The following is a 14,742-nucleotide window of genomic DNA, read 5'->3' as shown; positions in this document are numbered from 1 at the left end:
TGAATAAAACATTGGCCCTGTCCTTAAGAGGCAGCATTTTAGTCTAGTTAAAGAAACAAATATTTCAACAGTTATACGTCTAGGCTCAATAAAGGTAAATGCCAGGTGCTTTGTAGGGAGGAGGAATAGCTAACTCAGAGGAAGTAGCGGAAGGAGGACAGATTAGTTAGGAGCTCTTGGGAGAGCCTCCCTATAGGAAAGGGTGCTCGAGCTGAGTTTATGATGAAGAGTTAACCAGGTGTATTAGTTGTTGTTTTTTTTTGTTTGTTTGTTTGTTTTTATCACCGCTGTAACAAATTGCCGCAAATTGGCTTAAAAACAGCAAAAATTTTTTATATTTCTCTTGGTCAAGCATATAAAATGAGTCTGCAGGTTGGTATTCTTCTGGGGAATTCATTTCCATGCCTTTCAGTTTCTAGAAGCTGCTTGGTTCATGGATTCCTTGGTCCATGGCCCCTCCTCTGACTCTGATCCTCTCTCTTCCTTCCTTTAATGACCATTTGGTTACATTGGGCCCACCCAGAAAATCCAAGATCATCTCTTCATCTCAGGACCCTTAACTTAATCATTTCTGCTCAGTCCCTTTTATACATAAGGTAAATATTCACAAGTACCAAAGATTGGGACATAGACATCTTTGTGGGGGCCATTATTCAGCTGACCACACAAGATAAAGGTGTCATTTAATACAAAGAAGGTGGCATCTTAATAAAGCTTCAAGGACTTGAATCTCCAGTCTTAAAGGGAGCAAGGCGTGGGAAGAGAAAACAGTGGACTAGGAAGTTGGGCAGATCAGGAAAAGACTCCTTATTTGAGTTTTCATATTGTCGTGTAGCCTAAAAGTAGGAAATGTGTTCCCCAATCTTCTCCAAACATTGGCTATTTAGATTGACTCTCCTGGTTAGTAAAGAAAGGGCCGTTCTATTTTGCTCCAGAAGTAAGTTGGTCGTGGGCTTAGCATGAGGTCACTTTGGCAGAGCAGGGTGTGGCTGAGATCTGAGATTTGTTTCAGAAATTTTGCCATTCATATTTCTCATTCCTTGGGCCACTGACAGTTATCTGCTTCCTCAGCTGCTATATACATTCACTTCTAACATCTTCAGGACTTTCCTCTGATGTGGGCCTGAGGGAGCTTAAATAATAACAATAAAAAAAAAAGAGTACAAGAAGATAGTGGTAGATATTATCATGTTAACTGGCAAACACTTATAGAGATACTTTGCTTTTCAATCTGACTTAGACTCTTCTGTCTCTCTGCAAGCCTGAGTGCAATTTTCTACAATAAAGAACTTCATCTTCTATTTCATTTTTAGCAGCTACTTAAAAAACAAGAAAAACAAAATGAAACAACAGTGTTTCTCCCTTGTTACCTTTACTCATGTAAAAATGCCATTTCTAAAATCCATACCCTCTGCCAAGTGTAAGATAGTTGGCATATGTACTTTTATTTCATATTTGGGGAGAGATAACAATGAAAGACCTCCAGAAGAACCACTGGACACTACGTGTTACTTTAAGACCCCATAGAATCTGAAACAGAGGCTGGCTCTGGTCCCTAAACATGAAGCTTTTACTGGAGAAGTATTTCCTTGGCAATAAGTTATCGTTACACTTGTAAGATACCTGAACGTGGTATGAAGCCCTCTGCAGTGAGTTGTTTAGAGAACTGGAATCAAGATGCTTACAGCTGTGGCAATATCATCACCAGCTCCTAAAACTATTAGAATAATGGGAGTTTTCAGTTCCCGGTCAGGATTCGGTTGCCATTCTGGTGTTTATTTCTTCAGAGTAATGTTAAAGGTCCACTTCAGGATCTCCTTAGTTTCTTTTTCCTGTATGAAAGAACTGCCTTCTTATTCTTTTTCTTCCTCATTCTACCCTGACTTGAATAGTAAGGATCTTTTTTAAAAAGTTAGTGTCTTGGGACTGAAGTATACTTTAGTATTCTGTATTTCTTAATTCTTAAGCTGCTTTTTAAAGTGAAAATAGAAATGATTGTTTTTAAATGTCATATGATTCTGGGTTATAGGTTATTTTAGTGCTTTAGTTATTTTAGTCCAGAGGCAAGCAGTGGCTAAGGCCCCACACCCAAGGCTATATTACCAGTCTTATTAGATAAGCTTTTAGGTTCAAATAGAGCTGATAAAATAATTAAGACAATGCTTATGCTAGATATGTTAACTAGGAAAAGAATAAAAGGTAAATCGTATATATGTCATAGGTATGCATATATGTATGTATGTATATTATATGTGTGTGTATTAGGATTAACAGCATAAAAATGTATTTGTACATAGTAACAAACCCTAAAGAAAAACAAATGAAAGGCTTTGGAGTAGCATTGTTGCTTCTATTTTGTGTGTGTATATTTACTTCTGTTGCTTGTGCTGTTTGGGAAGTAACGTTATGCCTCACACAGCTAAATATTTCTATTGCAAGGGGTTAGATTTTTCCTTCCAGTACGTTTCTTTTTTTTAAAGATGCTCAGTTATCTTTGTAACAGCTCTGCAAAAGTAAAGTCACTGATCATTACCACCTTTTCTTCAGAACTAAACTAATAAACAAAATCCAAATTCTTTGTTACTTCTGAGGAGCGGTTGGGCATCTATATTTTTTACCACAGTAAAAGCACCGTTACAAGATCAGAAGAATTTGACAGAAAATAAAAGGCATAATTTTTGTCCCCCAAAAGTTTCTGTTACCTTGAGAAAGATATGACTAACTTTAATATTTAGTTAAGGACCAAATGTATACTACAGTTAACGTAAGAGGACAGTAATTCAAAACTTTAAGAATTGGGCTTATATTTTTATTCCCTGTTGTAGTTTAAAGTTTTAGGTGTTATTGCCAATGAATATACTTATTGAGCATGATTTCCTGTGTGAGTCGAGTTCAGATTTCATTTGAATTTTAAATACTTCCAAAACACAAGCACATTTTTATTTATCTGGGCTCCATAGTCAGTACATAATAAGGGTTTTGTTTAGTTTCTTTTAAACTATCAAACAATCATCTTCAGAAAGAAAACATGAGCAGAGTTCGTGAATCTATTTTATTTTATTCCAGGTTGTAACATTAGCCAGTGTATTTGTTATGTTATGCGTACGAAAAAGGCGTATACATATATAGAAATAGTAAGGCTACCATTATTGTTTGCCGAATGTCGACAGGCTAGTATCAGAGGAGATAGGCCTACTGCCACATGTTAAAATGGCAGCCTTGGGATTTTTACCCAGATCCATTTAACTGCAAGGCTCAGAGTCAACCCAATATAATGTTATCACATACCAAGCACTTCCTACATATGTTCATATACACCTTCAATTTGCCACTAAAAAGTGAACCTAATTGGAATGGTTATAGCTTAGGTAGATTATTGGAGTGTTTGAAATTATTAGTGAAATTCAGGATAAGTTTGCAGTTTATATGAGGCCCAAAGAGAGAGGATAGTCTTGAGCAGGACCATAAGGGAAGAAAGGTACTTGATTTGGGTGGTGGAGGGAATTCTTAGAACAGAAGATGAGATTGGCACAAAAATCTGTCTTGGAGCAGGATATGTCAGAAAATTGTGCTAGTTGACAAGAAAAAAAGTCTGACTGGGGCCCATTAGTGCGGAATAAAGAATGACAGGAGGAAAGCCTGACTAAGCTTCTGAGAAGTTATAGTGGAGAGATTTGGAAGCTGTGAAGCTGTGATTAAAAAAAAAAATCAACTGTAAGATAGATGAAAGGAGGGAAAAGAAGGGAAACAACTAATAGTTATTAAGCACTTTGCAGTTTGTGAAGTGCTTTTAATATCTATTCCATTTGATTCAGTGGAAGGGCATTTTATGTAATTCTGATAAATCTTAGAGTATCAATACTCTGTAAAACACATTAGAAGAGAAAGATGCTGGAGTTTGGAAGATAGGTAATTCAGGGGTTAAATGACTGGGCCATGGACCAATTTTGTTGATATGAGTCCACAAAATTAAAGGACAATCCACGGAATGTGAAGATGGATATAAGAGGAGAATAAGAATCTACTTAAATAGTATACATTTAATTAGGAAGAAAGTTTCACAACTACAATGAACAAAGATTATTTGGATTCATTTTTTTTTTAAGTGGTGGTAAAATGCCCCACATTAGATTCTTAGTTGTGAACTGAAGACTATGAATGAGAGAACAGAGTTAATCAGAGGTGATTTGGGATCGTTTGTGTATATGTACACACTTGAGCACGCGCGTGTGTGTGTGTAAGTGTGTAATCCAAATAGAAAAGGGGATTATAACTAAGGAGGTCAGCTCCACAGGGGCACCTGTCTAGAAGAGGAAAGAAGCCAGGCTAGAACGGGCTAGAAGGATGCTCAGGAGAGACCAGCACTCAGTGCAGGGGATAGTCAAGAGGATGAGAGGCTACCTGGTTGGTCTGGTATCTCGCGGTGCGAATTTATGCTTTAGAAAAGTTAGTCAAATAGTCTCTATATCCTTTCTAATTCTACAGTTTTATGTTTCTACATAAAATTTTGTCAACACATGCCCATATGTATAATATGTGTTATGCATATATATATTTAAATAGTTCCATTTGAAAAAGGTTAAGTGCTTCTTTGACTGCATAAATAAAAACAAGTCACCTAGATAATAAAATGATAGGTACAAAAATTTACAAACAAGAACAAAAAGTAACACATCCAAGGCCAGTTGGTAGGATAGTAATAAGTTTAAAATAAAAACAGATCACTGTGATTTTAGACTACGTTGTGACTTTAGACTCTAGTTCCTTTTTATAACCACCTTGAAATGGCTTCATCAATCTCTAAACCCAAATCTCATTTTAAAAATCTGCAGTGTGTCAAAGGAGCTTGCTGCTTCCTTCCCTAACCAGAAAGTGAGCTGGATATGCTGGGCACACAGTTGGTGGCTCCTACCAGTAAGGGCCTGTCTGTGAATGCGTCCCTGGCTTGGGCAGGGTTTGAAAAACTGAGCTATCGAGTCATTATTTAGGCTTTTTATTTTCCAGCTCCTCTGTCATACCCGAGACACTGTTCTGTTCACCATGATTCAACAACCATTCTTTATTCCTTTTACGACAGTGATGCATGTGGCTCTGGCCCAGCGCTTTTATTCTATGTATCAATCTGCTAAGGATATATAATCATACCTAGTTTTCATTCACAGCAATTGACTAAAACACTCAGCAGAAGAAAATGGCTCAGCAGTTCCCAGTTGTGGTCCAACAGCCACAGTGTCTGTCACCCTTCATCATGCAGTTGAGCTTTCTGACAGGATCTTCCCCTCAGCTTTGCGTCACTGGAGAGTGGAAAGGTTCAATCACAGTAACTTGAGCCATGTAATTCTGTTTTGTTTTAGCAGTTGGGTTTTGGCTGTGGAAAATGAGGGCTCTTTCTCCACCAGTAAATGTACCAGCAACACATGTGGTATCCCAGATTTACTGGTCCACCACTGAGAACAACGCTGAATTTTCCACTTAAGTATTTTCCAGGAATAGGTGTAAAACTAGGAGATAGTGTGTTCCGTGTGGTAGGTATCAAGGGCATGTTTAGTCCATTAGTAAAAGACAATCATCTTTTTGTCGTTTGTGTATTTGTTCTTGGTTGTTTGGTATTATAGTGTGTCAGGCATTCCAAGACACACCCATTTACTTGGATGGATTCGCTGAGTCTGATTCTCCCTGAATTTTGGGGATTGCATGTCCTGTAGACCATGTGAGAGAGAACCGTTTCTGTGTCTCTCTCATATTCTTGCTTGAAATCTAACATTCACTTGGCTGTGGGTAAAGAATGTCTAGCTTTGTGGTAACCTTCCTATGAAGAGGTGGGGACAGCCAGGGAACAGGTAGGGACTGCTGTTGTCCCTGATGAAAGCCAGGGATTGTACCTGACCTTGTTAAACCTAAGAACTGAAGAAAGTGTTTTTTCTCTGCCAACCTTCTAAATTGATGGACAGCTTCTTTCAATAGCGGGAATCCTGACCTGTCTCTGAATGATGTGACTTTATCTTTGTTGAGCGATAGCAGATGTAGTTGGTCTTGAGGTGGTGTGGTTGGCTCCCCAACTATCTTGCAAGAAATTTTAATACTGGAAAACCATTTATTTTCTTCTTCAAGTTTTGAGTTTTAAGAATTCATCACTTTTGTAGAAATAGAGGTGATTCTATAACCCAGTAGTTCTCAAACATTTGGCCTCAGGATCCCTTTTTATACTTTTAAACATTACCGAGAACCCCAACAGTTATTGTTTATGTGACCTATGTATTGATATTTAGCACATTAGAAATTAAAGCAAAATTTTGATACTTATTTCATTAAAATAACATAATAAACTCATTGTACGTTAACATTAATTTTTACATTCGCTGCATACTCATAGCTACTCCTGCATTCAGTCACTTCCATTGCTTTGGTTGAAGTAGTTGAAGAAAATCCGGCCCTACACAAATATGCAGATGGAAAAGGAAGTATTTTAACAGATTTCTAGGTAATAGTGGATATTCTCTTTTTTGATACTGTACTGTACAAACACTGGACAGGTAGTAGTTTCTTAAAGATTAGTTGCAAAGTGGAACCTGAAACCATATTAATGAATTTCTTGTACTCTGTTACATTAAGCTTTATTTGCCTGTCTTGCATCTTAAATGAATCCATAATTTTGGACCAGCATAATTTTGTACCAGCATGCAGTGGTCACTTGGAAAATATAAATTCACCATTGACATATTTTATAATACAGTATTTTAAAAAACATCACACCCATTATATTACTACCAAACTCATCAGAAAAGTCTAAATATTTGTAAGCTCTCAAGCTCACGGTGGATACAAATTTTATCATTTTTGCTTGAAAGCTTAATTTTATTGTTAGAAACACATATTGTCAGTTTTTTTCCTTACAGTAAAAGCCTCACTTCATTCATTTGTAAGAAAATAACTGCCAAATCTATAAGTCTGAGTACCTGTGGTTTGTCAGTCATTCTTTCAAATAAGAAAGGAAAAGTGGCTGGTTCATCTTGCAGTAGTCACAGAAATGCTTGTCCTCATGGCAACCATACGTTAATATGCAGGTTCCCCTCTTTATCATATAGAATATTAAATAGATATGCATTCAAGTGTTGAAATTAAATTAATACTTTTTATTGTATCATCAAGGGTATTCTTAAGTGAAACTGATTTTTTTTTTTTTAATTGAGGATGCATGGCTGTGATAAATATAGTGATTACTGGTATAATTCGGTTTCATTGCCTTGATTCATGCTAAGGGCCAGCAGGTTCATTCACCCACCTTTGCTTTTGGATTACCAGTACAAATTTCAATTCTCTGAAAAAGGCTGGTAACATCTTAGTACTTTTATAAAAATAATTTTGACCTCACAGACTTTGTAAAAGGCCCTCAGGGGCCCTTGGTGTTCCAAGACTACGCTTTAAGAACTGCTGCTCTAATCCATTGTCTGCCGTCATCTTGGGCTGGGTGCAAGTGGTTATCAGTAGCTAAGAACGAGGTTCTCTTCATTAAGACCCAGAATTAGGGCAGTGCATGGGAGGAAGTAGAGGAGATGTGAAGTTAGAGGAGAGAGCCGTGGACAAACTTCAGGCGTTCGCCTATTTGTGGGCTGAGGTCCCTGATCTCATAAACAAAGAGTCTTTGTCCTCAAGGGCTCTGAGTTCACAGCACATCTTTGTTCAGTTTAATTTGATTTGTTGTGTTTTGGGCATGAGGAGAGCATGGGTTGACATCTGCCCCCTGAGCAGGTCCCAAGTTCTGTTGGTGTAAATGCCACAGGATTTAAATAGCTCATACCATGTGCTATTGCTGTAGTCTAGTGTACATGTAATGACCACTAGAAATGTGTCATTGTGTCCCCCCCTTGCCTTACTTGACCAAATTGGGTATGCTCAATAGGATGAAGTTGTGAGGAGAAATGAATGAAATATAAAGGGTAACATTAAGCCTTCTTTTGAGGAATCTGACTGGTAAGTTGTCCTAAAGACGCCTGAAGGTTTTTGACATTTAGTCCTCAGGTAGCTAGCTATTTAAATATCAGTCTCTTTTAAAGAATGAGAAAGTACTTTGGTTTTCCTGTAGGATAAGCTTTGAAAGAATCTGTATATGACCAAGAGATATGAGTCTTACATTGAAACAAGAGAGATTCAAGTTGTACATTAGGCATATTTCTGAAAGGTATCATTTATTAGAAATTGTATTATGGAGGCTTACTCTCTAGACTTCAATGAAGGTCATCTTTTTTTACGGGAGTGTTAAAAATGCATTTCTCATTTAAGGTTTGGTGTGTCTACAAGTCGTCCTTCGGGGATTTCACTAGCTCTTTGTTTCTATGTCAGGATTCTTTATCCAGTGCAGCAAAATATGTGTACAGAAAGTAAAACAGTCATCTGGATGGTTTGTGTGCCTGGTGCCAAACATCTGGATATTTGGAAACATCTGGAAAGTGACTGATATTTTCAAAAGGGTGTTTAGTATTATGTGGATGAAACTTCAGGCTCATCATCAGATGTCCGCCAGTCCAAGACTGGTGTAAATATTTTATTAATTTACAAGGAAGGAGGGTTGAATTGTAGATTGTAGACTACAGTCAGCTGTATACCTTTCACTAGTGTTTCTTTTAGTGGAGTGAATTAAGGGTGTTTAGTTTCAGAATGCTTTAGTTCAATGAGCATTTCCGTCTTTAAATCCTGATGAGGCAGGAGAGCCAGCAACAGGATGGAGTGATCTGCTTCTGTCACAGCAGCCATTTGGTGTCAGTGCGTGAAGTGTCTGGTCACCTCAGGGGAAAAAGATAATAGACCCCCAGCAACTGCCGAACACCTCAGAAAAGAGGTTTTTGGCAGGCTGTCATGGCGTCAGTAACCCTCAGTGCGCTGGTACTCTAAATAGAAGGTAAAAGATGCTTTCAACCCAGGAGTAACTATGAAATAACTGTTTACTTCATGTGGCCCTGAAAAGAAAACGGAACTTTTGTTCCTGGGCAGCCCCCAAGCAGGGTAGTCTAATCAGTCATAATAGACTGTGCCTCTAAAACTGTACCTTCCTGCAGGGAGCCCTGTGGATCACAGGGGCCTTTTGTGAGAAGAGAAAAAGAAAGTATTGAGGCAGGCGCCAGGCAACAGGGCAAGAAGGAAACACTTAAGCAAGGGGCCTTTAATTTTTATATAACTAACCCAGAAACGTTATTTTATAGCCACCTCATGAGAGTCAGGCTGCAATCTGGTTGCAGACTTTGTGTGGTGTCCTGGGAGCTATTGCTGGGGGAAGCCAAAGACAGTCACTGACCTTGAAGGCAGACAGAGAAGTGGCTGAAGGCCGGCAGTCTGTTGTTCGTGTCAACATCTGGCGAGCCAGATAATGCTCTCTATTACAGGGCTTTTGGAAAACCATCTTTTCTCTGCCATTTGCCTTTAGAGAAATCATCCCCCAACCTCTGCCACCCTTAGTGATGCTTTAAACCGCCACCCCTTTTGTATCTAGGGCCTCAGATTTATTTAAATGTTTTGGGACACCATTCAGAGATATCTTTCACAGATGTTAGAAAACAGAGTTGAGTTGTTTTTTTTTTTTTTTTTTTGGTAGAAGCTGTGCTTTTGCTTCAGTCCTCCTTGAAGTGAAAATGTATCTTGTCCTGGGTGTGGCCCATTTTATCTGGGCAGGGCCGAATTTATCCACGTCACCGGCACCAGTGAGCCGGATGCTGTAAGTCTGTGCTTTGGCTCTTAGATTTGGTGCTCTGGGCCTGTGAAGCCGGGTGCGCTCTAAATTTGGTTTGTATAGAGCTTCCAAGCTGGTCAGTTTGGGAATATCATGTTATATTGCCAGGCCTAGATTAGAATTTTAAAGCTTCAAGATAGCAAGTGAGAGGATTTTTTCAAATTTTTATGGAAACCTTCAAAGAAACTTTTCTTTTTCTTAAAAAAACAAAAAACAAAAAACAAAAAACAAAACAAAAAAAAACCTTACCAGGAAACTCAAAATTAAGCAGAGCTGGACAAATGAGGATGGAAGTCCCTAGAACCTTTCTTACTGGTGCTTTTCCTTTCCTGGCCAAGCCCCCATCCTTGGAGCTTCCAAAGCATTCTTCTGTAACTATTATGGCTTGCTAGAACAGGGCATGAAAACCAAGGCTGTAATCTGAGGTCTCAGATTAATGGAAGTGAAAAACGAAGTCCAGGGAGGTTCCCTGAGTTGTCCACGGTCACTGTGGGACAGTGGCAGAACCAGGACTTGCAACCAGGTTTTGTGGTGCCATGTTTAATACTCCAGATAGTCCTGTTTCTGCCCTAACACCACTCACCCTCATAAGTGACAGAGTGAATAGGACCGGATGTATTAGGAACCCACAGGGATGGGCAGATGGGTGGCTGTGTTAGCAGACTAAAGTCTGTGCTCCCAGATCCCAGCCTGAGCGTTTTTACTTTATATGGGGTTAAATTAGGGTCAGTGAACTTATTTACATGAGAGTGATCTATAAATGATTTTAAAATGAAGATGCCTCTTAAATTGACAGTATGGAAACATAAGTTTATGGCAGAATACCCGCTTTTCTGTGGAGCCTGTACTTTTATTTTTCTGCTAGTTGACTTAATTTCTGGTAGCCCTGGCTGCTGGGATAGAAGTCTCATTCCTGATGGAGTGGCCCAGGGGACAAAAGTGCTCCACTCCAGTCTGCTATGCTCAGCCTTTTCTGTGGTGGTGGTCTCTCTTAAATTCATTCTCTACCCCACCACTCTAATGAGTACTTGGTACAGAAAATGTCAAAGCTAGTGGGGGAATGAGAGATACCAGTGAAAATAAAAGTCAAGAGATGATAGATTTCAGTTGCCATAGTACAGTTTTGTTGTTTTTTTTTTTTTTACTTAAAACTTTTTGGATTATATAGTCTGGCCTTTGTTAGCAGGTGGAAGTTATATGCAGCAAGCAATAATGTGCAATAACATATACATGCAAATATGCTCCTGGTTCTTATATCAGTTTTGATGAGGGCCTTGAGAGCATCCACACAAAGGGCAATGTGTGGATTCTGAAAATAACTGAGTATCAGTGGTTTCATTCCTTTCATCCCCACCAATTTTCTAAAACGAGGCCAGTTTCAAAGGAGAGAAGCAGACTGTTCAGCCACAATGGTCCTAGTTGAACAAAGTCTGTGGGGGTGGTCCAGATGTGAGCTCTGTGAGCTAAGACAACTTTCCTTTGATGTGAGACATGACTTTTACCAACCTTCCCCAAACATATCTTCCCATTTCCTGTGGGATTGTAGTATATACTTGTTTAATGATAGCTAAAGCAATACAGAAACAAATGTGAATCTGGTGTGCATGCTTCCTTTCCTTCAGTGGGAATGAAGGGGGTCTCTGGAATCCATACTCTTCCTTTGGAACAATGTCAGAAACACCACCCTGAATTCGTTAGTCGGGACTGACAGCAGAGCAGTCTGTCTAAACCTTTACAGGGAAGGGCTTGATGGGTCTGATAGGAAGGGCCCTTCTAGTTCTTACAGTGCATGAGGAGAGTAGTCAGTCAGACCATTCTCTCAGAGTTTTCCAAATCTGGCATCTATGTTGGAGAAATGTTGTTTTGTGCATTTGGATTCTTTTCATCAAGTTTATAGCAGCTTAAATTAGAAGACGTTTAAGTCTGTTATTTTTGAAGATAAAAGGTATTTCTCTGTTTGATATCACATGTTCTCAGCATGGATTTGTCTATTGACAGAATGAGCAGTTTCTAAAGAAATGTGTATATTCAAAGCTTTTCATAATGTCTATTTCAGTCCTGCCTACTGGACTAGTACAATAATTTTGGGGATCTTTACCCCACATGAAATTAATCTAATATTGCTTGTTTTAGATTTGATACCATCTCTTTTTATTCACATACTATGAGTAGTTTTAGTTGCTGCCCACATGTGCTTTCCTCAGTCATATAAAATCCATGTTCTCTAGTGCCCGGAACACAATCCCAGATTATTTGGGAGTTACCTTATTATTCATTGCAGCTGTACAGGGTCAGTGGGCCAATCCCTATTGCATTCCTATGATGCCCAGTTATAGTAACTGTGATTCTTTATTTGTATTGTTACATTGGAGGTTGAATGAATAGGACAGGTAATGATCTAGCCATCTGGTTTATAATTGGTAGCCAAAAAGATTTAGGGTTTAATCAGCTAGTCTTATATTGTAGAAGCCACTGTTTCCCAAATACCATTCCAATGACCGTGAGTACTTTTTAAAAGCACAGATTCCTAGTTCTGTCTGTGGAGATTCTCATTCCATATGTTTTGATTTAGAGCCCAGGAATCTGCAGTTTTTAGAAGTTCGTGCAAGATTCTGGGGCACAGACATCAACTGTATGCACGATGTAATGAATGTGGTTTTTAATAATGGATTTTTTTTGTTTTTTTTTTTTTTTAATCTCTGTTGGCATCTCAGGTAATTCTGGGATGCTTTAAACTATTGTTTTAAATGGAATATCTTTATCTGAACGTTCTGGGCTATGTGGGAGAGGAACATAAGGCTGTCAGTTGGGGACCTCATTTTACCCTGTGTGCTACAGACCTTCATCAAGTTGGAGATATTTAATGTATATGGTGTCAGTCTGATTCATAAATCGAGGGCACCAGATTACCTAAGGTACTTTCCAGATTTCTGACATTCTTACATTTAAAAGGCTTTGCCTTTCTATTAGAAAGAATTGTATTCCTCATTACTGTTCATTGATGGCCATTGCCTTGTCTGTTCTATGGGCACCTAGCTACTCAAAAAAGACATTAAACACAGTCTGTTTTTCAGGAGATCTGGCAGCTAAAAAGACCCAAGATTGCTTCTCTTCCTTTCTCCTGCCATTACCAACCTCCTAAAACAGATGGAAATAAACCATTTCCTAAGGAACAAGTTTTTATGTTGAATTTTCTCTTAAAGAAAATTTATGTTGTAATTCTGACCTTTTCTGTGCCAAGCCTTGGCAGTTGTCACCACTGGGCCCTTGTTGCAGGCTAGGGACACTTGTGGCTTTGAGCACAAGATGTGACTGCTATCATAGTCTAGGGAGCCGATTATGCACTGCCTCACCTGCTTTTACAAATCTTTTGTGTCCAGGAACTTATTACATATTCTCTAGAGGAGCTAGGGGCTGAACACAGTGTCCCTTTAAATCTCTGGTTCTCAGCCTTTGCAGAGCATCAGACGGTCTGTAGTGCTCATAAAACTGTACATGCCCACATCTCCCCATCCTGTCCAGGCCTGCTGAATCAGGCTCTCTAGGGTGGGATTGGACATGTGTGTTTTTAAAAGCTTTACTTCAAACTCTCCCTTCTGGAGCCTCCTCCCTTCCTCTAGGCTGAGCACATGTACTGTTCCTCTGTCTTCTGTAATTTTTTGTTAAGGCCAGGTATAAATAAATGGAGAGTTATCATCAGAATATAGTAAACCATCTGAATCTGTTGTGAAAATTTAAATTGCTTTAAGACTAGAAGGCCCTCTGAGGTTGAAGTCTGTTCCCCTTAACATTCTCAGTTCAGGCACAAGAACCACCACTCCTGGTGCCGTCTATGTCGTCTGATGGTTGTTTCACTCTAAAACATGGGAGAGAGTATTAAGTCCCACCGTTAAGTGTATTTTGACATAATTACTTGCTATTCTCTATTCAATGCAATTCAACAAATATTACTGAGAACTTACAGTGTGCTAAGCATTGTTCTGGATGCTGGGGATAGAGTAGTGAACAAAATGAAAAATTCCTGCCCTCAGACTTTCTTTACACACACACACACACACACACGTAATTTAATATAATAGAATTGAATGGCTGCATTATAGCATCATAAAAAATCATTTATGGAGAGTTCTTTAGGATTGGACCAAATATCCCTAAGATCACAAATGGAATCAGAAAATTTAGTTAAGCATGTGAAACCTGAATTAAATTTGCAAGATGTTAAGACAAGAGACCACATTTTACTATTACAACGTGTAGCTCGTAGATGTTTAGGTGAATATTTACTGAAGGTAGAACGAATAAACCAGTGGGTATAGGATTTTGCTTCAAAAAAGGTAGCCAAGGACACTGATAGAATTAAAGTTTATCTTTTGGTTTTGGGAATAAGTCTCCAGAGAGTCATTATTTGGTACAATCTTTTCTTTGACTTTGTGTTTTTAACTCAGTGTATTTAATTTCATGTATATGCAGATACCTTGGGGCCCTGACATTCACAATATTTTATGTTTTATTTCACCTGTTCAGTGAACACATTAATTGGTGCCTCTGGAGTGCTACTTCAGAAATTACTGCTAATGTCTATACTCACCTTCATTGCTAATATAACTTCGTAAAATTTCTGTGTTGTAGCTTATACATTAAAATGAGTTGATTCAGTTAGACATGAACATTTTGAATCTGCCTTTTAAGGAATTTAAATACAAAATTATCAAGTTCTTTTAGCAAGTCAGTTTTAAAGTACTTTTTTGGTAAAAAAGGAAAATTGTGGGTTTTTCGTTTGTTCGTTTACCATAAGCAACACTCTGGGATTCTGAATGCAGGCTAAAAATATTGGTGGGACATGCAAAGATAACCAATGAAAGAAGAACACATTTGATATAGATTTCAAAATATCAAGAGAACATGCAAAAGAGGCCAGGATCAGCTTTGGTCCTGGCTCGTGTTGCTATTTGTGAGTTAGCTAGCTTAGAAGAAAAGTAAACATAGTGCAAGGGGGAAAAGAAAAGGATATTCTGGAAATA

The 14,742-nt window shown here is 38.5% G+C and overlaps 1 protein-coding gene across 5 annotated transcripts in view; it reads left to right on the top strand.

Annotated features, from left to right (window-relative positions):
• FMNL2 (formin like 2) overlaps positions 1–14,742 on the top strand; it is a 257,183-nt gene that overhangs the window by 206,545 nt on the left and 35,896 nt on the right. The gene's annotated exons all lie outside the window — the stretch shown is intronic.

Source organism: Rousettus aegyptiacus, unplaced genomic scaffold (genome assembly GCF_014176215.1).
Source record: "Rousettus aegyptiacus isolate mRouAeg1 unplaced genomic scaffold, mRouAeg1.p scaffold_m13_p_2, whole genome shotgun sequence".
Lineage (NCBI taxonomy): Eukaryota > Metazoa > Chordata > Mammalia > Chiroptera > Pteropodidae > Rousettus > Rousettus aegyptiacus.
Note: the sequence above shows the minus strand (reverse complement) of the source record. Positions and strands in the feature narration are given on the sequence as shown.